Raw genomic sequence first — 27397 nt, forward strand, 5'->3', positions numbered from 1 at the left:
TTTTTATATGTATAATTGTATGTTGCACAATCACTGCATCCTGGAAAAAAATTTAATGCACAATTAAAAGCTCAAAATTGAATGTGACATTTAAAATCACAATGATAAGTGTAAGTAAACAATGGTAGGATGGATGTAAACATCTGGCAGTAACTCAGAGGTCATGTATTATCTGTTTCAAGAATCCCTGTCAGATATTATGAATTGAAACAAATGGCTCTTGAGGGGAGAAGTTTCATAAGGTGAAACATGAAAAATAGGCATGTTTTGTGACTGATGTCATTAAAACATCAGTGCTTCTGCTGAATGCCAAATAAAACATAACCTGCACAGCTTGCAGCTTTACAAAAGTTTAACATAGGGGACACAGGGACATATATCTGTATGATCTAAAGAGCCATTTGTGCCTTTAGTAGAGCTAAATAAAACTTAGTGCTGCAAATGTTACATGACCTTTTGAAAAAGGACAAATTATAATAATTTTTAAACAGAACTACCATTCTGTTTTAAATTTGTAGCTTTTAAATTAAAAGCTAACTTTTGATTGTGGAAAAAAAAATGTGTAAAAGGAAAAAAAGAGTACATCCCCAATTACTGATACTGATGGTACTTTTGGTGTCATTCTGTTGGTTACATCTATATTTAAAAGCATTAGTTTGTTCGTAAGAACCATTGAGGAAGATCCAAAGAGCCACAACTCTCAAAATGAATATCACATTCCTGCATAGAATCATTAAAAATGCAGAGAGACGTAAATACAGAGACTATCCTTTGCTGTGGTAAAACTGCAGTTTTATGGATACACCATGTTTGGAGTTGTAGTAAGGTATAGCACCGTCTGAAAGAAAAGACATAAACCAAACGGACATATCCATCACTGCTCGTCTTGAATGTGTTTATGTTTGCCCTGAAGTGGACTGTTAAGCTGCATGGGCTTTTCCCCGTCTCTTACTTGTTGATTGTTGGGATAGCTCCCCTGTGACTGTAAATGGGACAAAGTTAAAATAGAAATTGAATGAATTATTTAAAGGAGCAATAGTCGTATTGCAAAAGGTTAGCTTACTTGTTGTTAACCGAGCCTTTATTCCCGTATCCCCAGATTCAAGTGAAGCTACTTTAAGAACTAAAATTGCATCTTGTCTGTTGAGCACTTCGGCTCTGCATCTGTGGTTTTGCTGTTTTAGATCAATAACTGCTGAGGAATGTTGGTCAGTGCTTGGTTTATTTATGTGAATTCTGACTGCAGTGAGAATGCACAACTTTTCAAGACGTTCGTTCACATTACATTTAATAACGTTGTTCAAGATGATGAGCAAATGGCAGAATGAATGGAAAAATTGGTGGGTGAACGGAAAAAGGGAAAATGGCTGGATGAATAGATTGACAATGGGTTGAAAAATGGTTCGAAAACTACAAAACTTGAATTAAACTCCAGAAACTGATGTGAAGCTTCCTAATACCAACTTAGTTTTAACTTAGTTTTTTCTTACTTATAAAAGTAAGTTTTTTCTTACTATATAAAAACAATTTGCCAATTTATTTGAGTTTATTGATTTGGTCCTTGATAATGTTCATTGCAATAGGCAAACTTATTCATGTTATTAATAAAACAAAATAAGTTAGTCACTATGTAATTTAGGAATCGAACCCTTGACCATGTTAAAATTTCAAACTAATTTTTCTTGAGCTTAGTTAGCTTGTTGTATCAGGTAGTTGGGAACTCACTTAGAAACGTCATGCATTGAAGATACAGAATGCCTGTGTAAAATTTCGCCATTGTTCAATATGAATATTTGGGATTTGTACTTTCTCAGTGCTTAACGGTGGCTTAGACCACCAGTTGTTTCTCATGGACAGTATTCATGTCAGTGTTTCCATTAACTGAGAAATGTGTTCAGGTGATGGGATTGTGTTTTGTTTTATGTGCTTTGGTGTCACAACATGGTCAGGCAGAAAACAAGGTTATATTTCCTCATTGATACACTCAGTTATCACCCAATGCACAATTCATAAGGCCTAAAACAACACTGTAAGTTCTTTGTATAAACACACAATCCACCACAAATTCTTGATGATGTTAAATTTAAAAGGACTGTTATCTAGGATTATGTGACACATGATGGCAAGCCAGATATCTCATTTTAAGCACAATGACTGGCTGGAAAAAAGTAAGAAATAACCAGTGATTGTTTTTTTTTCACAATGGGTCTCTGTAGAAACAGGCGAGGTAAAACATAGACTTAATGAAGAAAGGATTCATGCTGTCAGAAGCTAGAAATGGCTCATTCTGAGGAAAAGGTTCATTTAACGATTTTATTTCTAGTTGGTTTTACTCTAAAATGAACCCAAAGCTGCCTGTTGACTATATTGTTATTCAGAGGACACCTGCTATGAATTTGAATAAGGAGCTCACTTTTTTTCACATGTAGTGAGTAGCTGCAAACTGAATTGTACATTTGCTCACAGTGCTGGTGAAAGGGGTGACATTTAAATGGCAACAACACCTAATTTGTAAATGCATTCACATAGTTTGAAATGGGCTTAATTGCCTACATTTAATAACCCTCTTGACACCAAGTCTAAGGCTACAGATGGTGCAGTTTCAGTGAGTTTTTCTCATTTCCCTACTGACACGGTAGTCTCTGAAAGAAAGAACATATTCAGAGTTTAACATCTGTATCTTTATGCCCCATAATGAGTAAGATATAATTTTGAAATCTTACACTGGCACCAAGCCACCATAAATGAATCTCATTTCCTATTCAACCTTAAGTATTTTGTCATTTAGTCTACTCTAAGAATGTCTACAGAAGGGCTTCAAATAATCTTAAACAATTAAGAAGATACAGCAGTAGTTTTAATACGGTAAATGTTAATAATGTCTGATTCATTCATGGTGGAAAATCTGCTGTTTAAGATTTAAGATGGTACAAATAATACATTTGATGAAGTGATCTGTAGCTGTGATCATCAGCACAGAAGCAGGGGTTTTAACAACTGTGTGTTAATACAATTTGACGAGGGTACAGACATCAGTAATAATAGTCACAAAGAGTTTTGTACAGTTAGATTATTCTCAAAAGGACAACATTTAACGTCCTTTAAAGTTTAACCTATTTTAATACTTTAAAAATCAGTCATAATCAAAATTAAGTGAAAACTGATTTCTACAAAATGACAAAAATATAAAACAACATAAGCGACTCCATAGATATTCACCCTGTTCAAGTCAGTATTTACTAGATACCTTTGGTTGCAACCCCAACATGGAGTCTATGTGAATAGCTCTAAATCAGGCTTGATTTAGAAAATGTTAATTTTTCCTTGTAAAACTGTTCCAGCTCTGACAGGTTATGTGGGGATCATCTGTGATCAGCCCTTTTCAAGCCCAGCTACAAATTATCTATTGGATTGAGATCTGGGCTTTGATTGGACCACTTCAGAACACCACCTTGTCTTCAAACCATTTCTGCGTAGCTTTAGCTCGATGCTTCGGCTCGTCATCTTGCTGGAAAACAAATATCCTCCATAGCCGTAGTTCTCTTACAGATGGAAACAGATTGTTCCATCTAAAACAGGGGTGTCAAACTCCAGTCCTCATGGGCCGCTGTCCTGCAGTTTTTAGATGTGCCACAGGTACAAAACACTGGAATGAAATGGCTTAATTACCTCCTTCTTGTGTAGATCAGTTCTCCAGAGCCTTAATGACCTAATTATTCTATTCAGGTGTGGTGCAGCAGAGGCACATCTAAAGGTTGCAGGGCAGTGGCCCTCCAGGACCGGAGTTTGACACCGGTGATCTAAAATAAAAATGTTTCATGAAAATCTACTGCACTAACTTCATTTTTTCTCCCTTTTATCTATTATTTGGCTAATACCTCATTGTGGTCAAACATTGTGAAGAGTGGCACAAAATTACTGCAAAGTGATGCGAGAGACTGATCAGTTCATAAAGAAAATTACGACTTCAAGTTGTTACTGGTAAATGTAGTTTTACATTTTTTTTTGAATGGTGAGGTGAACTAAGTTTTAAGTCCCGATGACATACTTTAAACCACAATACTGAAGGAAGAGGATTCTTTTTTAAAACATTACTCATCAAAAATTTAAAAGAAATACTAATGAAGAAAAGAATGAAAAATAGATGAAATATGAGAGATTTAAAATCATTGGAGAGGTCTTCCAACCTGACCCGACTGGCTTGCTATATTATTATTTGAGTGTTTGCAGTGCTGCATTGACTAACATGAGCCAGGTTACTCTGTGTCTCACAATCAGACTCTCATTGTCTAAATACAATAGTGGAATTACAAATGGGGAAACCATTTGGTACCAAAAATGATACTAAAAGATTTCGTCCAAATTTATGCCAAATAAAGACTGGTTTGATGTGTGGTGCTGTGATTGCATGACTGCGTAGTGTAAGCTGTTTTCAAGGATTCATGTTTTAGTCTGGAAGCGCATCTTAAAGGATGCATGTTTCATGGAAGAAAGGGTGGAGTTGTCTCTCTACTCCTTTTTTAAATACCACTGTTGAGATTTAAATGAGTTGTTAAAAAAGGAAATATTCTTGTTTCTTTTAAACGCTGAATGCAAATATTGTTACCACAAAAATGAGGTGCTTTGGAAAATCCTTAGAAAATCTTTTATAAAAACATCACACTCCATAGCTTTGTTTATTGTAACAAATTGGTTTTCTACTCGGTGCTTATATTTACAAAGCTTTTCATACCTTGCAGGTTTCTAAAGATGAATATGACAAATGTCTCCTGACATTTTGGCAATGAGTTCCTGCCTTTTTGATTTTGTGAGCCAGCCAACATAATTGAGATGCCTGAAAGCTACTCTCGTTTTAAGAGCTTCTGCAGTGATCCTATGTTTTACTCTAAAATGTACACATGCATGACCATTTTCTTTTTGATTCAAACTTGATGTTTTCCCCATTCATTTTCATTTGCAGAGCAGCATTTCTGTGGGCATCTGTACTCACTACAGACAAAAACAAACACATTCACAGATTGCAGAGAGCATCTACTGTACGGTGAGAAATGTGTTTTCAATAAGACCGTGACTTAGCGCAGTGTGCGTTAAGAGGAGAGCAAAATGAGCAGTTTTTCTCCAAGGAAATATCTAGAAAGAGATTGGACAGCTACACGACTATTGGAGATAGCACATGGTAAATGAGCACAGACCGTGGTAGTCAACGGGGAGATGACTATCTCTCTTCCTTCGCTGCTTTAGGTTTTCTTTTTCTCCCTCATTCCATTTTTAATATGCAGTTTTTTCCACTGCACATCACCAAGCGCGAGCTGCTGCTACAACAAATCCATCTTGTAATTTTTTTCTTCTTTAGGAGGTGCATGAAAGCGAGAGAGACGGAGAAGGAAAGACAGAACTATCCTGGCGTATTTACCTGAGAGTGCATCTGTAAGTGGATCTGTGTGTGTTTGTGACTGCTACAGTTGTGCATGCCTGCCTTCAGGGCCAGGCATAAATCATCATTAGAGATGGCAGATGTGGGTATTTATGCTGTAGTGTGTTTGCCGGTATTTGAATTTATGTGTGCACTTGCACCACACGCAGCAACTGTAGCTTTCCGTGTTCAACAGGCTGCCTTGTTGTTGCAGCTCTGATGCTCTGTTCTGCTTTCCAAGGTTTTTGAGGCCTGCACAGCTTTAAACTCTTGCACACATACACAGATACACATCCCCTCATGGCCTGGACTGTCACTGGGAATGGTTGACCTTGCACCAGTGATGGGAAACTGGTTGATAAACTCTGCTGAGAGTTTACTCCACCTCCATAAAATAGCTCATGGATCGCTAGCGGGCTTGTTTTTTTTTGTGCCTTTTTTTGTGCTTTGTGCATAGCCATGTGGCCTTTGCAGAGCAGCCATTTTTATCATCTGACATCACAGGAGACAGAAGCTGACTCTCACTGACGCTTCCTTTAAGCCCAGAATGAGATAAACTTGGGCTTTATTTCAAAATGCTGTCTTTAAAAATGTGACTGAATTATGAAGTTTAATGCTGTCAAAATTCTTCAAGCTCATCATTATTCAACTGAAGTTTCTTTTAGAACTCAATTTCAGATTTTGTCCAAATTATTTTACCTTGTGCATCACAGACTTCAATACAATCATGTATTAATGACATATTTTGTCTGTGATTTCTCTATAGTCATTGGGTAGAATGTGTTTTTTTGGTATTCTGCTTGATTCTAAGTAATGCTAGGAGTATAGCAAGCTGGTATTGGTTGTTTGAATAGTCAGACTGTCTGCATCTTTATGGTATGGCAAGTGTAGCTTTAAGAGTTTAACCATTTTAAAAAATATAGGTGCCACTCCTGTAGTTCCCACTTCAAGTGCTTAATGCTGCAGGAAATATTAAAAAGCAGCCAATATAGTCCTTCTTCTAAGCAAGATGGAAATTGTAGGAGTGCACAGCAAAAGTTGGAGGTGAAGGAGCATCATTTGTTGAAACCTCAGAAGGAGTTTGATGGGAAATCAGACACATAAATTCAGTGAACCTCAATATATTTTCATGCTGGCTACTTATTCCTTGCCCTCAGTTATCTCTAAGGCACAAAAACTGTCCAAATTTGTTACCTTCATAACCAATTTTAATTATAGCATACTGTGGTCAAATAAATGGTAAATGGCCTGAACTTAATAGTGCCTTCTTGTCAAACCAGCTACTTGAAGCACTTCATCACATTCACAGATCTGCACTCATAAACATAAACATTCACACGTTGATATGCAGATGGTTCTCATTTGTTTCAGAATGAAGTTGTATAGTTTTCTCTAAAAGAGGAATGTTGGCTACAGAGATGTAATTTGGAGGCATACAATTAGCTGATGTGTGTTGATTATTAATGATAATGTCCTACTGCCTACCTACAGTCAGCTTTTGGTTTTAGTTAAAAGCTCCCTGCCAGCTTCTCTTCTCTCATCCTCCATCTCATTATACGGGATCTCTCTAACCTGTTTGAATGTCATTCAGTGTCAGATCCTCTTTGCTTCTCCTTTTAGCGTTTTCTCTTCATATAAAAATGCAAACTGTTTGTAGTCCCTTTGGAGATTTAATTGCATTCAAATCATTTTGACAATCCATTTGTGTCGAGCTTGATTCAACTTGCGAACCTCAACTATTTAAAATGCATTTTTGAAGATGTGAGCGTGTGATTCACAATCTTTGGCAGCCCTTGTTCAGGGAGGTGTCAGAACTGATATGTTCTTTTTCATCCATTTCATTCGTATGCTTTTATCTGTTTGCTTAGTGTGTGTGTGTGTGTGTGTGTTAAAAGAGAAGGAAGGTGTCCTGCAGTACAGCGATCCAAAGATCCATTATCCTCAGCCTACCTTCTGACCAACTGGGGTGTGTTCCTGTGTGTGTTTGCTCGTAATTGTGTGTATGAATGCGTGTGTGTCTGTTGGACACTGGGCAAAGGAAAATCAATGGTATTAATTTGCAGAGGCAGTGGTGTGAGCTGAGGCAATCTGCTGCACACAGGGAGCCACGCTTTTCTCTGATTTACCGCACACACATATACAGCCTCAGTCCTCTGCCCCATCCCCGCCTCCCCCGAAATCACACCTTGCCTTGGTTTGCATTCAGTGACAATATCAGTTCAAAGTTTATGAGGCACAGTGAAGTGTCACGCATGACCCGCTCGCTCTCTTTATCGTGCAGCTGGTAATTAAAAGGCAGGCAGCTCCACTGTGGCAGCTGGGAGGACAGGACTGGAGGGAAGGGCAGGTTAGACGGCTGCACTCCTGCCACACGGAGCTGTGTTTTCATCCACGCTCACACGCACACACGCCAACTCATAAAGTACCGTCTGGGTTATTCACACTGTCCCTTCAAAAGGAAAGATGAAGTGGATTTCCAGCAGTGATGGTACTGTTCATGACTTCATGTTTCTGATTCATGAATGTTTCAGGAGAGTCACATTTTAGTAGAGAAAAATGTGACTTACAGACTATCTTGAGTGAAATGAGTCAAACTTTATTGAAAATGCTTGTTGCATCAAGTGACCCATGCACACTACAGATGGTCATCAAGATATATTGTGGCCATCTCATTGTTTTGACATTAATTATTCTACATATAAATATATATACACAATACAAGCAATCCCCTGCCAGAACTCTAGGCTAAGCATTTTTTTCCATAAACTAGTAAATACTGCATTAGGTGAAGTCATAAAGACTGTTTTCTTGACTGATGTAAATGGCTTCTCAGTGATGGTTATGGTGATCAGGTCCATTGTTTGATGTGGAAGCAGATATTGGAGCAATAATCTGCCTTCATTCCTCGTCCTCTTTTATTACAGTAATCATGAGCATTTGTCACATTTACCTTCAAACTCACCGTATTAATCCTAGGATTTATCTCTTCACATGATAAGATGCTTTTCTCTCAGATGTGGTTCTGCACATTGTGGTTCTCGCTACCTACCAATCTCTTACCTTTGCCGTGTTTCTTGGGTCAGTGTCCAGTCGCAGTGTTTTTTTTTTTTTACCAAACAAGAAAAAAGTACTCGCCAACTAGATATACAAGGAGTGAGAAAATGTTGATGAAAGAGTTTGATTGCTTCTGTGTTGACTCATCATTGAATATTTGCTGTTTGCCAAGTGTACGCAGAAAACGGATGCGCTATAGGTTTTCTGAGTCTTTTCTGCTGTCTGCTTTCATCTCTGGGACCTCAGACTGTATGGAAGAGCTGAGGAATCATTTTCTAGTCCTTGTGTCGCGAAGGAAGAAATTCACACAAGACAAATGGTCCAATTCTACTTGAACAGGCCCATTCATATTGTAATAGAGGACTGGAACAAAGAAAGGAGGGAGCTGGGACATTACGAATGGCGCAGTCAGCCTTATTCACTGCGTTTGACTCTGTGTCAGTATGGGTGTGTATGAGGGGGAGACAGTGAAATACAAGCACTGTAAGAGGCAAAGGCAGAGGGGCAGAGTGAGAGAGGGAGAGGTTTTTCTCTTTAATTCTCCCTGTTGGAGATGTACTACCTCAGGGATATTCTGCCATCTGATCCACTTTAGCAGTGTGGCAAACAGCCAGGGCATCTTTTCAATTACAGAGAAATGGATAGTGTGCTGGTGTCCATGTGAGTGTGCATGTATCGTTCTGTATGTGGTGTGTGTATACGACGTATACGGAGGGAGCAGAAAAGGCAAACCATCGCAGAGCAAACCTGGAAGACAAAAATATCCCAGCTCTTCAGAAAACATGTTGTTAAAACGTGAATGTGTGAGACAACAGGGGCCCATATTCCTTCTCTGCTAGCCTGAGATTTAGGAGAGAAGAAACAAAGAGCAAGATGAAAGAAGTAAGGTAAGACAGAAAGAACAGAGGGTTTTGCCATGAAGGGAGAAAATACAGCTCGTCCCCAGTCTTTAAGCTGAGCAATAATTTAAAGTCTTGGGCCTCTGAAGCCTTGAATCCACATTGACTGGTCATCTTAAATCAAATCAGGGCACTGGGCTGGCTGCTTGGTGTGGGGGTGTGCATGTGGGGGTGTGCATGTGTGCATTACTGCATTGGTCCACATACACAGAAGGCCCCTGGTCTACTCTGAATTATTGACTGTGGAGAATAATTGATTGGTTCACCTTCAAGCCTATCAGCCTTCGTCTGAGTGCACCATGCCTCTTCCATTTTTACTCTCACGCTAACACTTTTCATTACCACTTAACATCTAACTATTCCTTTTTGTTAGACTTCGGATTTCTCCAAGAAAAATACTTGCATATTTTTTCAACTAAGAGGAAGGAAACTGAGCTTAAACGATGGTTTTAGGTTCATGGATTGAAACACTGACAATAGCATCTGATGTAATTAGTCACCTGTAGTTTTTGTTTAAAAACATTATAAGCAATGACTGATCTTAAAAACGGTTTTCGTTCACTGTCCACTAAGGCTATGTTAAAAAATAATCGCCTGGTTAATAACTATATCAACAGTGCCTTGCAGAAAAAAGCAAAAAATCTGAAAAGATTTTTTGCTTTTTAAAACTGGTTTTTTACTTTTCTATTATACACTAGTCTGTTGGAATGTAGCTTAAAATGAAAGTAAATTAAAAGTTTGTGGTTGCAGAGGATAAAATGTAATGAAGTTCAATGGATATGACTACTTTTGCAAAGTATAGTAAAGAGAAAAGAAAAGTGAAGATTTCTTAGGATTAAGAGGTTTGGGTGCACTGACCTTCTCTACCCTCTCAGAAAAGGTCTGAAAGGGCTTCCAATCGTACATGCACCTTTTCCCTCCTCCCCTTTCTTCTACTTCTTATCACCTTTTCAGCCCTAGAACAGATGCTGTGCAGCATACGATCAGTCTCTGATGCCTACAGTGCAGTGCAACATGCATCCAATCAATAACATGATTCTGTGGGCAGAAGATGTCCATGACATACAACCACTCCCCTGGCACACATGCACATAGACTAATGCACACTCAGGAGCAGGGATGCACACACGTACTGGGCTGACATACGACTCTGCTGCTTTGACAGGCCGGAGATGAGGTAAAGATGGATGGATGGATAGATAGATAAATGGATAGATGGGGGATGGAATGAAGGTAATGGGGAGAGGTGAATTGTGTGGATGCTGTTGCTGGATCACTGTCAGCTGTGATGGAGTTTTACCCTGTCTGTCCTGCAGCATTGAGAGCTAGAATGCTTGAGGTTGGTCTCCGGGTATACAACCACCACAAACCCAAAGGCCCGTCTTAAGGTCTCAACATACTTGTGAGTTGGTGAACGTAAGTTTCTGGTATCTCAGAGACACTGAGATGCCTTTATTCAATCTATTTTTATCAGTCTTTTAATCAGAGACGCACAACTTTCTTTCTGCTTGTCTAAACGGTGCATTTCATTGTATAGTAAACATTATGTAGCTCCCAATTCACCAAACAGGTCTTGGTTTGGATGGATCAGTATTTTTCTTCACATTAGAGCATTATCAATACATAGAAAGAATATGACATTGTGCATTACTAATCTTGTGATGCTCAGTGACTCCCCATGGCTGTTTAGGCCCCTTTTTATTGCAGATTTAAAACACCCTGTTCTCTTCTTTGTGGTAACAATTCCAATAATGTAGATGAGGAATGTGTTGCGAAGATCCCTTATGACTTTCTCCTGTGTTGTAGATACCTCTCTTATTCCAAACAACATAATCTTCTTATAGCCAGTAGGTGCTTCAGAAAGAATTCATGGTTATTATGCAGGCCTTAAAACTATTTTAGTGCTCCTAACTCAGAAGCTCTGCGACATCGCAGCACAAACTGCGTGCTCTGATTCAGCATTATTTTAGCTATAAAGGAGCTGCTGCAAATCCCCTACCAGTAATTCTCAATTCCCCTTCTTTTGTTAGTGTAAACAGTCTGCACCTAGTGCTCATTGTATCCATATCAGGGCTGCTCTGGTGGGATTCCTCCAGTGCTCAGGTGTGTTATGTAAATATGGAGCCCGGATTAGACCAATGGGAGGGTATGGATAGTGTAATCCTCTCCCCTGTACATTTCATTATCATTTTTGCGTTGCAGCATTACAGGCCTCGTCCCGTGTAATAATCTCTCAGCCTCCACCCATCTCCGAGAAAAACCGAGAAATGCATCCTTTTGTAACCTCTGTTCTTCTTCCACCTCTAAATGTGCTGACTCCATCAAAATGCTTCAGAGCTGAAAGAGGAGTTGATTAACATGCACACATTTCTGCTCACTCTCTTGTGTATGTAGAAAGTTGATGTGTCTTAGTGAGCACGTCTGATGTGCAATACAATCCTGTACATTGTTTGATGGCAAACACATAATGCAACCCTCCCACCCCCCCAAATAAAATCTAAATGCAGTGTTTATTTCAGTCTAAAATTATTCCAAAACAAAGTAATGCAAAGTGTAGTTTAAGGAAAATGAGCCATGGTTTGATTTTATAAACAAATAAAAATCCTTTAAGTGCTGTATGCAAATGTAATCGGAACCCCTGCTAATTTGGAGAACCACCATTTGCTGCAATTACAACAGCAAGTCTCCAACAAATTTCCACAGCAACAGATGGCCAACCCCAATTCTTCTTTGTATATTATCTTTTGGTTCAGATTGTCCGCAGAGCATCTGAAAATTAACACATAAAAGGCAAATTAAATAGATTGACGTTTCTGGTAGTAATGTGACAGAAAAGTTCAAGGAGTTTTAAATACTTTTTGCAAGACACTGAACATTTGAAGATGCTCTTAAAATAAATTTTATTAAAAAAAGTTTAGAATTGTTCCGCTACTCGCAGGGGTGTCCAAAGTTGGTCCTCGAGGGCCGGCATCCTGCACGTTTTAGTTCTCTCCCTGGTGGTACCAACAACCTTTTCAGCAGGTCAATGTTCTTCTTAGGCCTTCTAACGAGCCATCATTTGATCCAGGTACGTTAACCCAGGGAGAAAACTAAAACATGCAGGATGCCGGCCCTCGAGGACCGATTTTGGACACCCTTGCGTACTGTATATATCTGTCCAATGCATTTGATTGATGCCTCTATTTCGCACTGTCCAGCTGGACCCATCCTTTGCTTTTCCTGCTGGATTCTGATGGGAAAATACAACTTCTCTTTGGGGTGGAAAAAAATAGATTGTCTTTTGTATCAGCTGGGAGCGTCCCTGACTTAGCTGTGGCAGTACGGAGGGGGAGAGCAGGAGAAAGAGAGCCCATAATTGAGACAGACAGAGCGAGCGGGAGAGACCAGGGTACGCACCACCAGAGGTAATTAGCAGAGCAGCTGTTTGAGAGGGGGAAGCTATAGCCGTGACACTACAGGAAGGAGCTGGGGGAATAATTAGCCCGTAACACCCGTCAAGCTCTCACAAAGCGGAGATGTGTTATTTTGCTTGTGCTCTCCACTGAGGAATGCTAGACCTCCACACAGTCTTTCAGTTGTTGAGTTACAGTGGGCCAGTCCTCCTAGTTCAGATGGAATGGGCTGTCAAAGGTGGATGTGTTGTTGTGAGTGTGATGTATCTGCTCCATGGGCCACATTTGGAGCATGTTAATTGAGTATTGATCGGTCTGTTAGTTAGTAATGATGTATGACAGTTTCAGGTGATTCTATAAGTAGTGGAGTACCTGTTTTATAGGTATATAAATGTATGTGTGTGTGCATGAGTGTGTGCAGTTCCTCCATAGTCAATAACCATGCACTGTATTCAATCAGAGCTCCTCAGTGGAAAGCATTACTCTTTTCTCTTTATACTTCAATCAATGCACGCCAGCTAAGCAGGCCAGTCACTAATAAGCATAACATTTCTATACAACTAAGCAATACAAAAGAAGGCAAATAAGCCTTTGTGAAATAATAGACTTCAAACAGCAGGAGATCTATAATATATTTATTTTTTTTATTTTAAATGGAATTAAAGTAGTTTTTGGTCTCTAGCTAGTGTAGCTCTCCCTTTATCCAGAAGCTCATTAAAGATGTGCACTGAAGTGACCTACACTTTAAAGATTTTATTTGTAAAATAGTTTGATTTAAACTCTTCTGGCTGCATGATGGGTCCAATTGTTAGTAGTGTCACCTCACAGATCTTAGGTTTATCCCAGCAGGAGCCTTGCATGTTCTCCACAGATAGTCTGGCTTCCTCCTACCATCAAAACCTTTGGGTTGGTTAATTGCCTCTGGGTATGACTGCATCTGTGCATGGTTGTGTGTCCTGTGTCTCCATATGATAGAGTTGAATTCTATCATATGGAGACACTCTGAACAACACAGACAGATATTCTCTGTCCCACCTCTCATCCATTGAACACTAGATAGGTCTCATCTCTCTCACCATCCTGCAGGTAGGCTTAGACAATAGATGGATGGATGTTAACTTTTCCTTCCACTTTAGTTTCACACTAGTTTATGTGGGTCATTTAAAATATATTCAAGATGGTGGTTGTACTTTGAGAAAATGGAGAAAAGTTTAAGGGTTATGAATACATTTGCAAGGAACTTTAAGTTTATTGTCATATATTTCCCATTGATCCCTTCTGTCTTTGTCACAGCTATTGTCCAATGTGATGCAATGATAGACTGAGGTGCTGGCATATTGGGACTATAATCTCCCCCATCTGGGAACCTAAATAAAGTTTAACCATGTATTTCATGACATTTTTACTGTGTGATAACAGTTTGTGTTGTAGTCATTGGTATATATTTGGATTGATGTTTCCCTACAGTCACTCTGCAGTGCAGGGAGTCGTCTATGAAAACCCACCTCCACAGCTCCAAATAAAGTTACGGATGCCATCGCCATCCGTCTCCACATAGCCACCACTGGAGCAATAACCTAGTTAAGGTGTACCTTTCCAAAACTATGTCATATACCGACATTATCCGCCTCAGAGACCCTCAGTGTCACTATCTGACCATCTTTCAACTGAAGAGGCTGAAAATTTTAGTCTTTAATTTATTAGCTAACTAATAACTGAGTTTTAACTCGCATGCATAATTATTAACTGATATCAGACCTTTGCCATGCCTAGTTGAGATGACTGCTTCATTTCTGCTCTGTATTGTGGATGACTGCCTCTCGCTTTCAGCAATAGTGCGGCCATGAATAGGTTCTTTGGTGCATTGACTGTGCAAGTATGTCTGTCGAAGTTTGAGTCCACTGTGAATCCCTTTTTACTTTGCTGAGATATTAGGGCAGCTGCTCTCTTTCTCTCTAGACATTTTCAAAAGAGTGTGTGTGTGTGTGACTTTTTTATGCTCTAAGCACTCTCTACCTAGAGATTACCCTTCATTTTGCAGCAGGCTACCAGAGCTGCTGACACAGCTACTTTTAACAGGGAAACTTTGCATATGGATTGACTGTGTGGATATCTATGAGTGTTTGCCTGTCACAGGTTTGCAGCCCTATTCCCTTCCCAAAGCCTGCTTGTGAATATTGTACCTCAGTCTTTTTATACTATAATTCTTCTTTCTCTTCTTTCATTTCATTAATTACTTCTCAGAACTATGAGGGAGATTCATTTTTGTAGGGCTTCAGTTGAGATTTTCAATATCCTGAAGTATCACAATTCTTGGCTTTGGATTGCAAGGTTTTTATGTTTTGCTCTTCTGACTATTTGTTCTCATTTCAGCATTTAAATATACCCGTTTATCTCATAATGTTCCAAGTGTTAGCTTGTTAATAGCTTTCATGTTCAGATTGCCTGAACAGTGCTTGTGGGGTGTTCAGAGTTTGGGGTATTATAACTCCCTGATGTGTCTGCTGGTTTGTACGATGGTCAAAATGTTCTCTAATTCAGGTGCACCTGAATGTGATACTTACTAGATTACATCTTAAGGTCTATTCCTTGCATTAACTCTTTTTCAGAGTTTAATACAAATGCACACCGCAATTTTCAGATTTATTTTTAATGATGTGTTACTTAGTTTTTGCCTCTCACATAAAATCACATTAAAATACACAGAGGTTTGTGGTTATAACATGACAGAATGCGACAAAAGTCATAGATCGTGACTGACTATACTTTTGCAGGACACTGTTGTTTGGGAATACATCTTCTGAACATGCCCGTTTCCAGAGCCGCCCCTCCTTTTGGGTTCCTTATTATGCACAGGCAAATGAAAGTCCCTCCACGAGTCTTAGAAAGTAACCAAAAACTTGTACGGTTGAGTAGGAATGGTGTTATGACAGGACTCCTATTCCCAGCACTTCTGAGACAGCAGTCAGACGAGTCATAAATATACAGGAGCATCTGTTTGAGTTTTACACCCAGACACACACAAGACTGTCCTACCCACCGGAAGGGCGTTGGCTCTATTTCTCCCCTGACAACACTGACACGTCCCAGTGGGAGCCGGCATTGTTATGGCAACTGAGACAGTTGGATTTCCATATTCATGAATACTAATAGAGGTCCTGGGACGTATCTTGAATGTTAAACTTTTTCTAAGGGCATATGGTGGACAGCACCCTGAGAAGAGCTGGAGTTCACTTTTAATTTGTTTATGCATGTTGTTATAGGAAGGATAAAAGCAGGGCTGATCATGCTGAGTGTTTGAGTCAGCTGATAGTTAAGGGCAAAGGAGTGAGAGTTTGTTTGGTAGGTTTACGGCACTCCTGCTTTTCAGAAGGAGAGGACCTCACATGCTGCTTGTTCTGCAAGATTTAATGTGCATTGTTGAAATGTAGCAACAGAAAGTAATTTTAGTAATCTGCGTTTATCAGTCTAAAATCACAAAATCAGTTTTTTTAAAGAACATGTGGAGTTGTGTAGGATCTCTGTAGCTGATGAATTGTGAAATAAATTTTTGCAGCTTGAGTCAAACCAGGCTGTGCTATTTCTGAACGTGTCTCCTTAAGGAAAAGCACGTGACTTTTGACACACATCTAACTCTTCACCTGATGAGACTGTATTCTGAATAACAAGCTAAAGTTGGTGAAAAAAAAAAGATTTAACTCTCTCTACCAACAATCTGCGCTTCTATTTGTGTTTTACATTTTAATCCCATTAACAGCAATACATCACAACAAAACTTTTATGTTCTAGGCTCTTTGGTTTTTTTACCTTTCCCTTCCATTCATTCCTCCCACATATCACCAGTTTTCATGCCTATCTGACAACACAAGCCCATCAGCGTTTCTACTGCTTTTAAGCCTGCCATTTATTTCAGATCACACACCTCAAGTAATTGCGAAATGTTGTCACCCCATTTAAAATGATAAGTGCCACCTTTCCTCTCAAAACAGAAAAGATGAAAGTACTCCTCCGAGCATTTAGTTTCTTGGTGCTGAGGCACACACACACATGCAGCGAAGTAATGGAAGAAAGAGGATTCCCCAGAGATTGTTGCTTCTCAAACAGGAGACATTTACAACTGTTCCAGCTCATCAGGCCCCCACTCTTCCCCCTCTTTCCTCTCTTCCAGCTCAGCACCATCACAGAGGGAGGAATACAGGTTAAGTTGTGTGAAATCACCGTGACAGTACATGCAAATTCACCGCAGCCCACCCACAATGGAACCTGTCACTCAGAGGGGCTTCCACCCTCCTTCTGTATACGCTTGTGTATATACCTAATCAAAATGTACCTTTCTCCTGGTGCCGTCGTGATACTAAAACAGATCTGCTCAAGGCTGTTGGGATCCAGCCCGTGTCTTATTAATTGCAGTCTCTGGGCTTTTTTATTATTTTTTATTTTTTTTACATGTTTTTGTCAGTAGTTTACTTATTTCTGCATGAATAAGTTTGAATTTGTGTTCTCCCTCTCTCTTTTTTTTAAAGAAACTTGCATAAACCTAAGAGCAAAGTCAGGCAATTAGGTTTAAGCCTGGTAAGAAAAAATTCTGCTTGCTCTTATTGTGAAAATGTGGGTGTTTTTTTTTTATTGCCTAGAACATCTTACATGTTATTTTAATGCTAAATTTAGTTTTAAAATCCATTCAATGCTTTGCAGGATTAAATTATCATTTGCATATCTTTGAGAGGTGCTATGCTTTGCTTTTAAGATTCACTGCAATTAAGTTGCACAATGGCTGCTACTTCAGTGCCTTGAAAAACTATTCATACCTCTGTAGCTTTTGGCACATGACAGCCACAAACTTCAGTGTATTTTGTTAAGATTTTGATTCGAAGATTTCTTTTAGCCTTCTTCTTATGATTGCTTTATTCAACAGACTCGTGGTCCACAAAGAGATGATACACAACAACACGACATATAAAAAACAAGAAAAAATAAAATAAAATCTTGTAAAAGACTTGCATACCAATGTTTCCACAGAGCCGACTGGTATCTTAGTGCACTGAGAGAGGGATGTGAAAACATTACAATAAGACTGTTCAATGAGCTGCCCAAACCACACATAAACTTGTATATCAGATTTCTCACAAGTGCCTGGACTATTCTGACATGTGCGTTACAAAACTGCTGTACCTGGGTTTCTTAAGCAGAATTCTCAGGGAGTCATTATAAGCAACCTTAAGCTTCTGCATGCTAGCTTTTTTAAATTTACACCACAAAGGAGCTGTATACAAGGATGCACAGTAAACTTTAAACAGGCTTATTTTTACCTCACCAGTGCACATATGAAATTTCCTCCCCCAGAATGTTTGCCTGGGCGTACAACATGTGACACTGCCGATAAATGTCATCATCATCACAGAGCTGGTTTGTGATATAGTGACCCAGATATTTAGTTTTGGAACAAACATTTAACTTTTGCCCTGACAGAAAAAAATCAGGGAAACAAAGTTGTTTGTCTGCTTTAGTCCTACATACTAGTACAACAGTTTTCTTAGCATTATACTGCACATCAAATCTCAACCCATAATCAGAGCAGATATTCAGTAACTACTGAAGACCAGCACTGCTGGGTGAGAGGACAGCCAGGTCATCAGCTTACATAAAGTGATTGACCAAAGTATCACCAATCATACATCCAGTTTTACAGAGGTTCATTTCTGTTGACAGGTCATCCATGTACATGGCAGGTGAAGGAAGCCCACCCTGACGCACACCATTACTCACGCCATAGGAAGCAGAGATGTTATTGCCCCATTTTATATGCATTTTCTGGTTAGAATACCAGTAAACTAAAATTTGTCTAAGAATATCTGGAACACCTCTCTGTTTTAATTTGTCAAATAACTTGTAGTGATTGACACGATCAAAGGCCTTTGAGGCATCAATAAACCCAATTAACACAGATGAATTTTTCTTGTATGCTCTTGCTGCCTCTTTCAGGCCATAAATACAGAAATCAGTTCCCAACTTGGCTTTGAAACCAAATTGATTATCTGTTGTACTAATAAACTGACTGAGCCAACCAAGCAAGATTTTTTCTAATACTTTAGGTATCACATTAGCTAAAGCTATTGGTCTGTAGTTATTAAGGCCACCAACCTTACTAGTTTTGTCCTTAATTACCGGCACAAGGGTAACAGATAATAAGGAATCAGGCAACTGCCCATGGATCATAAACCCAGAGAAACACATTGCAAGCAGCACAGCCACTTTTTGGCTAGCATATTTCAGATGTTCTGCTGTAATGCTATCAGAACCTATTGCCTTATTCTCACACAAGTACACCAAAGCCTGCTGGACTTCACTAGGGGTTATTATAACCCCGTCACTCTTAGCAATGTTTCCCAATCCATAGGGTTCACTTTTTACACAGTTAAATAAGGCAGAATAGTGCTGTCTCCATAGATCTGCTATATTATGAGTGCCAGATATGTACTAGGGAGTAATGCAGCAGGCCTGTTTAAGGCTCTGACATCACTCCAAAAGCCAATGGCATTATTACAAATCAATCTTTCAACCTTGGAGTCTGCTCTCATGTTCTGCTCACATTTGGAAATGTATCTAATGGCATATTTTAACTTTGCACTGGTTAATTTTTTATAATCTAGGAGAGTCCCATCTCTTGGTCTACCTGCTTGTACCCACATCTTATATGCCTGTTTAGCTTCTGCATGGTGTCCTGACACATGTTTATTCCAACCTGGCCTGATGTTATTAGCCTTTCTGCATGTAAGGTATGGTCTTGTACTCTCATACAAAGCATCCACAATGCCATCATGCATAGTATGAAGGTCTATACAGTGAGAAATATTACTGCAATTAACATCTGAGCACACAATAGACTGAAGAGGAAGACTTATTTTACTCAAAAGAAGATCAGTTTTGATATGATATGCTAATAAGTCATCTTTAGAGAGTCTGGACCATTTTAAATGTAACTTAGTTATACAGCAATACTATTTTCTGTCTGGCTGCTGGAGTCAGATCGACAGCTTCATAATGTCTTTCAAGTTAATCAGAACAAGAAAGAACAAAAGTTGTAGATATGACAATGACCTTTCCACCATCTCATTTATGTTTTAAATTATGTGATGAGATCCTCTGCTTGCTGCGTCATCATCCTTCAAATATTATTATTTTTTCTTTCTTTTTACTTTTAGATTGAGTTAAGGTAGACATTTTTACTTTTGATCTGGTTTCTGATTAAGCAAAATCAAAACCATCAGAGAGGATGTCAGGATTTCCAAGAAGAAAACTGAACAAATAGCTTGTTTTCCATGGACTCTTTCAAACAAACTCGAATCTCTTTGTGTTTCATAGTAAATGTATTCAAAGCCATTTTTGACATTTTGCCCCCACGTTCCTCTTGCTTCTATAATTTAATGACTGTGGACACATTTTCTAAATATTGACTAAGGCAGATATTGTTCAATTAATGCCTGGATTTTTTTATTTAGTTCTATTTGGCCTCTAAACTCTACTACCAATCAACAAGGGTGAAAGTCTTGATTCCCTTTCTGTGGGGAAAAGCTGGTTACCTCAGTAGCCTTGAGGTCGGAGGTCAAGCCAGCTCTTCTTCCAAGAAAATATTGACTCAATGCAAGTAAGCAACTTAAGTTTCGTGATGTACTTTATTCTTGTTTTTGGAGAGACAACAGGATATGAATTTAGATGTGCATTTGCATAATTTTAATGCTGCCATCTTCATCTTGGTATGAGCCCAAGTATTTGTGTTTCTGTTTGTAAGTCAGATAACCAAGTTAAGACTCAGACAAACATGGTATGTGACTCTTAATTATTCATACGTTGACACCCACCCTCTGTGTTACAAATGACTCTATTGTTTCTTTTGTCGGCTTGCCAACTTTAACTTCTTGAAGGACTGGATGAGAAGGCTTCGTGTTTACTTTGTTTGTAAATGTGTATAAACCTCCATGTACCTCAGCTCTTGATCCTGAGCCAAGAAGCTAGTGAGTAACAACTAAACATAACCATTTAACTGGGGTTAAATTCCTATCTGTTAAACACTGGAAGTATTTTGTACTGTATCAAGTTAAAATAACAAGGAATAAGGTAAAAGAAAAAGAGGGAGAATTGCCATCCTTTCCACCTTCTTTTACAATCTGTTTCCAGACATGAAAAACTTAGACATCTTGTTTGGGTTAGAAACATCAAACTGAAGGTGAACCTCGATTTCTTTTCTTGCAGTTTTGAGTAGCCTCTTGGTACTTTGTCCATTGATTTCTGGAACATGCTGTAATCAATCATTTTGAAGGGGGGCTGTCCCCTCTCGTTTGTTTGTTTGTTTGTAGCAGAAGGAAATGTTTAGATAGTGAAGTGGGCAAAGAATTCACCTGGCCGGCTGTACTTGATGAGAAGCTGTACTTGGTGAACATGAGACACTGGAACAGAGCAGAAAGAAGGAACAAATAATGTGCAGAAATGAGAGAAAACAGTAAATCCAGAACATTACTAGGTTAAGTTCACACAGCATGTCTTAATTCTTTTTTTTTTCTCCTGAAGTTCAATTTTGTTTCTTCTTTCCTGCATGGTCGTTCTTACTACTGATTCAAGGCAACAGCAATCAGACTTCTGTGTGAACGCTTTATGACCCCAAAGTGACCCACTTTTACAGAAGAAGAACGCTGTGAACGTTGTCACACAGCAGAGCACGGTTTACAGACGTAGTAATGGACGCCACTGTCCATGGAACGATTTTAAAGTTATTCAGCAATGAAAACTGGCAGTATTGTCACAAGATTTAAAGGAATCTAATAAAAAGCACAACTAATAGCCTCTGTTTCAGAGCAGAGTAAAATCAGACTTTATGCTATACACTATGTGAAATGTAATACCAAGTTTTAAGGCGTTTAAATTGCTTGGCTTTTGGTCTTTGAAGTAAAAGAAAATCAGCACATTATAAGAAATCTCTAAGCCACCAAGTGACATTTGAAGATGCATGTATCGAACCTGTGATCAGACTTGATAATCAGCAAGTGGAGCAGGCAGACAGTGGGTGTACTGTGACTCAGCTCCTTGTGTCTGCATCTCACTGTCTGTGTGCTCTCCAGCCGCTCCCCGCAGTCCTAAACATCGATGGGAAAACCTTCTGTTGATCTTGATGACGCACAAAACTTATTCCAGTCATGAATTCACAGGGCATTAGGCTAGGTTGCACACCAACATTTACGCAGACACCCACACGCAAAGCAAATGATCACAAGTTGACTGATGGGAGCTCCTAGTGCATCTGCCTCTTTCTTTGTGTAGCCCGTGTTAAAGCTGCAGAACGCTTATTGACTTGACCCAAGGGGCCGATTCAGTGCTTGAATGAAGTGTTTGCTAATAGGTTCGCATTTGAATGGATGCATACAGAAACACATGCCACAGATAAACCAACTCTCTATAAGTAAGCTCGCCTCTCCACAGAAATACAAAATGCTGCCACTCTCCTCCCTGTCAAGCAGAATGAGCGAGATTTGCCAAGAACAGTCAGTCAAAGGAGAGGAAAACACCAACAGAGCGAGAGGAAACGGTGAAAGATGTGCTTGTCAACTCTTTTTCTAAATAGCTTTTTATTTTTCTCTAACTGGCATTAATCTTGTTGAGGTTTTGCAGTTCAAACATGACGAATTGTTTGTTTTTATGCACAAGAAGGACATTGAGGAGAGCTGATTGAGTCAGACACCAGTCACTTGTCTCTAATCATTACATTATGAGAGAAACAGCCAATGTCAAATTAAATGTAAATTTTGGAGTTAAGACAATAATATATACATTATGAATTGTACATATGAAACTGTAAGGTCATGTACTACACTATGAAAACAATGCACTCCCCATAACCAAGTAACTATGCTCTTGATTTAAAAGCTGCTTTTGACATTGTGTTGTCTAAATTTAGCAAGTGAACACTTTCTGTAACACATGCTGCTCTCTCACAGCCTGTTTAACTGCTGTACAAAAAATTTAGGGTCTTTAGTCTCTGCATTTCCTTAATTTTTATTTTTGAATGCATCATTGGTAATTTACTGTATATATATACATATATGGTCAAATGTTTTAGTTTTGAACAACTGGCCTTTAGTCAGGGCTGGTGAAACCCTGACTAAAGGGCTTGATCTGACCGATTTGACCAATTTCTTGGTACTTATCTAATTCACACCTTTACATTTCTTGCATCTCAATGTTCACTTTGCAGAACGATGGTGTCTTATGTGCACTGTCACAGTTCAGCTGTACGACTATTCAAATGTACCATTTTATTTTCTCGGCAAATTAGTCATGCTGAAGTTTTAATGCCGTCTTTCAGTGTAATTCATTTATGAACTACAAAGGACTAGTCGGGTATACAAAATGCAGTTTTTCATTAGTTTGTTTTGATTAAATGTAAGCGTATGTTGAGCAAATGCATAACCATAACTTTCGTAGTTTGAACAAGAACGTCAGCCATGTAATCCTTCTTATTTCAAGGTGGGAAAACTGAACTGTGAACTTTACTTAGAAATAACTTTGCTAAGTATGAGTAAAAAGCCTTACAAGAGAAGCAATGATGGTAATCCAAGACTCATCTTAGATTATATTAGGATATATTATTTTATTTCCTTTCTTAAAAAAAAAAATAAATTCTTGCCTGGATTCAAAAGTATAAATTGTGGCTATAGTTTTGTAAGAGCTTCATTGTTGTTTATTCACAGCTTTTATAAAACAGTTGATATTAATGTGCTGTAATAAGAATATGTTTGGAGACTCTCATTAAAACAAGCAGAGAGGGTGGTCGACTTAAATCAGTCAAGCTGTCATTTTGGTAGGATAGCATATCAAGTTCAATGTAAAAATTCTGGGACTAATATCTGGAATCTGGTGCAGAAATGAGAAAATCAAAATAAGGAAAAGTGAAGAAGTTGGAAATGATCTAAGTAATGTGACCAAATTATTAAATGATTGATTTCAGTTGTTATTCTGAGTCACAGATGCAGGAAACTGTTTTGTAGCTTTTTTTTTCAAATGCAAAAATACCTCTCGCTTAGAATCAAGTCTAAATAAAAAGGTTTTGTTACAACAAGCCACTGCAAAAGTGCAAAAAGTAACTCTGCAAAGATGCAGAGGGGTTTTGAAGAGATGCAAGCTTCACTTTAAAAAGGATTATCTGCCATAATGGTTCTCGATAGGGTTAGCACTACCGCTGTATGTCTAAGTAGGGTTAGCGATTGCAGCATGTGCTTTGGTAATCATGACATTTGTTCTCCGCTGAATGCTAACGTCGATGCTAACCCAGTTTCATCAATGTTAACGCTGTCTTTCAAATTGAATTAATTCACAGGAGGATGTTGACAATATTCCCTACAGCGTGTTTGAGAGGGAACAGCTGAACATCTTTTCTTTTCTCCACTTTGATACAAATGAAACCTTGCCTTGCAGCAGGGACTGTCTTTTGAAATGTCTTGTAATTTTCTCGCATTTTTAAAGAAAATCAAATGCATATTCATTCCAGATCCTGCAAAGACTCTTACTGCTTTTAATCTCAAAAGGATCACAGATAATTGCAGGTTAAGAGCTGGCAGATGTACAGTACATAATGTCAGAATGTGCGAAGTCAAGTTAATGCTGAGCTTTTTTCATTATTACTTGACAGTGCAGCGTGTTTGCACTGTGTTTACACAGTGGCTTGCTGGCGGCTGTGTGCATGGCAATAAACTGCCGTTTGGTTACTGTTTGGTTATGATTTTAATATAAAATAACCAACCTAAACTTAAAATGTGCAAAAAATACATTCAATGTAAAAACAGATCAATATATTTTCTTGTAACATTTTCTATTCACTATAAACGCAGTAAAAGATTAAGCTCAAGGTGAAGTTCCATCAAGATTATCCTTCACAAGGGTTTATTTTCATATAAAACACCATCCTTTGTGAAAAACAATCATAATCTGTTACACATGCAACACACCACATGCCGGTCATGTAAAACCGGCATCAGTCATTATCAGCCAATTCTAATGAATCAATTGTAGTGGAGTTTTTTTCTCATCTTCAGTTGATAGTGAGTATCATGCTCTGCTTTTCTTTATTGCACCTCATTAATGTAAGGGAAACAACTCCAGCCCAGCTGTTTAAAAAGCATCATATTAACTTGATGCCAATACTGACTAATAAACAGCTGGTTTAAACTTGATTCATTGCTAAAGACAAGCCAAAATGATATTAGCCAGATATAACAATCCTTGGAATTACCTTGACTTAAGTCAGACCCAATGATGCATGCAGATGTGTTCAAAGTCAGCCCACGAGGGCCGGTATCCTGCAGTGCTTTAGTTCTCGAATGTACACTTGATGTACACTTGATTATCTCCAAATTCACATATCACATTCAGAGTAGCAACGATCAATAGTTTATTCACACTCTATCACTGGTTATCAATCAGACTGTCACTCATCTCTACTTGTAGTTTGTTTCACATGTGAGAGTCTCTACAAAGACCAGGTTTTTTTTCTATCAGTGTCACTCAAACCAAGCCTCGCTTTTGTCCCACCTGACAAATCCCAGCTGTTAGTGAACGCGCCTTTACTTCCGCACATCTGGACCTCAGCAGATACGGATTTGATTTCAGGGCATCAGCCCAACAGGTCAGCTGAACAGACTGCTATACCAAAATCAGAACGAGCTAAGCCTTAATTAGTGAGGGGACAATGCTGTTTACTCACATCTGTTTTTTGAAAGCATTTTTTTTGTGTGGTGCTTTAAATCACACGGGTGCCCTGTGTTTTGTGTTGCTATAGAAACCCCAAAGGTCAATAGTGTCTTTTGAGTGGGAATGTGAAGGCTATGTGTAGGACACAAATGTACCTTTCGGATTGATGGAGAAGGAGAGAGTTTCTTTTTCTTTCTCCAACACCCTTTTATACATATCAAGTGTAGTTTTTGTATTCTCGTACATTAGCCCCTCTCTTTTTACCCTGCTCAGTTTATAGACTGATCTTATCTCATCACTTACGCCATGCATTGTGCTTTTAGAGAGTTACCAGTGGCACTGACAGGTATTTAATTGCCCTTACATCCTAATGGATGACTGTGGAGCTTTCTTGCGCGTTTTTGCAACCCTTTCATCCACCCCCCCAAAAAGCTTATCAGACCCGGTTCCTCGGAACAATGGGTGGTATTTTGTAGGGTGTCTTTCAAAGACACTGACTGCAGCCAGTAGTGCCTCATCAACCTACCGGTCGATAGAGTAGTTCAGTCCAGGATTTCTGTCAATGATGGGAGATGGGAAAATCAAGAGAGGGTAGAATGAGCAGGGAGGAGGTCACAAGAAACTTTTTTTGTTGTTCTTTTTTCCATATCTGTGTCTGTTTTGTTTTTTGGGGGAAGAATGGGGGAGTCTTTGCTCACAAACATTGTTTCATTACTTGAAAAGCATTACCTTATGTAGCACTGCAGTGATACAGATGAAAACATAATGCTAGCTTACGCAGATCCAAGCAACTGGTAACTGCCTCAACCATTTTTGGGTCGAATGATCCAGTTCTTAACTCTTCTAAGCCTGAACGTTGATGATTATCCATGTCAGAATGTACTCATTATCAGTTACCGTGTGAGAAAGAAGAATATATTTGACATTGCAGAGGAATTTAGCCTCTTTTCCCAGGTATTAAAAACGACTGAGAGTCTGAAGCTTTGAGCTGAAACCTGTTCTGTTTGTTGCCTGATGCGATTGGATTAGCTGCTTCCAAGAATGCCGAGCTGAGCTTCAAGGCTACAGCTTGTTTTATAACACCCAAACCTCAGAGTGGGTGGATTGAGTTGCATGTCCTTGGAGAAAGAGAAGGCTGGTGAAACAGACAGACTGGGTGTGTGTTGTGCTTGTATTAGTGTTTATTTACGTGTGCCTGTATGTTGTGTTGAATTTAAAGCCTATTTGAAGAGGATCAGACAGACAAATCTCAGAATGTATTGATTCAGTACTTTATGCCCCCTCTTGGGAATAAACCACACTACATCTTACTTTCGGCACTTAAGTGCATCTTTGTCTGTGTGTTTGTGTGTTTAATAGCTCAACATATGAGCGCTCTGTGGGGTTACATTATGCTGTGTGATTCCCATGGGAAAACGTGAAGCATCAGGATTATCCTCTCCTGGCCAGTTTCGCTTCTCCTGAACCAAGTCATCAATCGCTGCAGTCTATGTCTTAGTGCCTCGGGGGGTGTGTCTGAGAACGAGGAAGTTGCTGGTGATGTAATAATTTTGATGAAGATATTCCCCAAGCTAAAACAGAGGTTTATGTCAGATAAAAGTGTCAGTTTTTTAACTTTATTTTATATTCAAGATCATCCAGATAAGCTCATCGCCTTGCAGAAATATTTATGCTCTCTGAGCTGTTCCGTATTTTTTTTCACCTGTAATTACAGTGACAATCTTTTCAGACTTTCATTTTATAAAATTGTGAAGTTATGTATTTGTTTCCACTTTCAAAGTTTGGCTTTTACTTTATGTTGGTCTTCCACATAAAATGCCGATTAAATACATTTAAGTGTACAACGGTACATAAGAAAAGTGAAATCTACTATAACTAAATGCAAACACTCTTCTACCAAAAGT

At 38.8% G+C, this 27397-nt stretch overlaps 1 protein-coding gene across 4 annotated transcripts in view; it reads left to right on the plus strand.

Annotated features, from left to right (window-relative positions):
* dab1a (DAB adaptor protein 1a) overlaps nt 1–27397 on the plus strand; it is a 256990-nt gene that overhangs the window by 45935 nt on the left and 183658 nt on the right. For 2 of the 4 annotated variants that reach the window (XM_032572408.1, XM_032572409.1), the window contains exon 2: nt 5354–5427. The exons of the other annotated variants lie outside the window; for them this stretch is intronic. The gene's annotated coding sequence lies outside the window, so the exon portion shown is untranslated. The remainder of the gene's footprint in view (nt 1–5353; nt 5428–27397) is intronic. 4 annotated transcript variants of the gene reach the window in all.

Source organism: Xiphophorus hellerii, chromosome 9, assembly GCF_003331165.1.
Source record: "Xiphophorus hellerii strain 12219 chromosome 9, Xiphophorus_hellerii-4.1, whole genome shotgun sequence".
In the NCBI taxonomy this organism is placed as follows: Eukaryota; Metazoa; Chordata; class Actinopteri; order Cyprinodontiformes; family Poeciliidae; genus Xiphophorus; species Xiphophorus hellerii.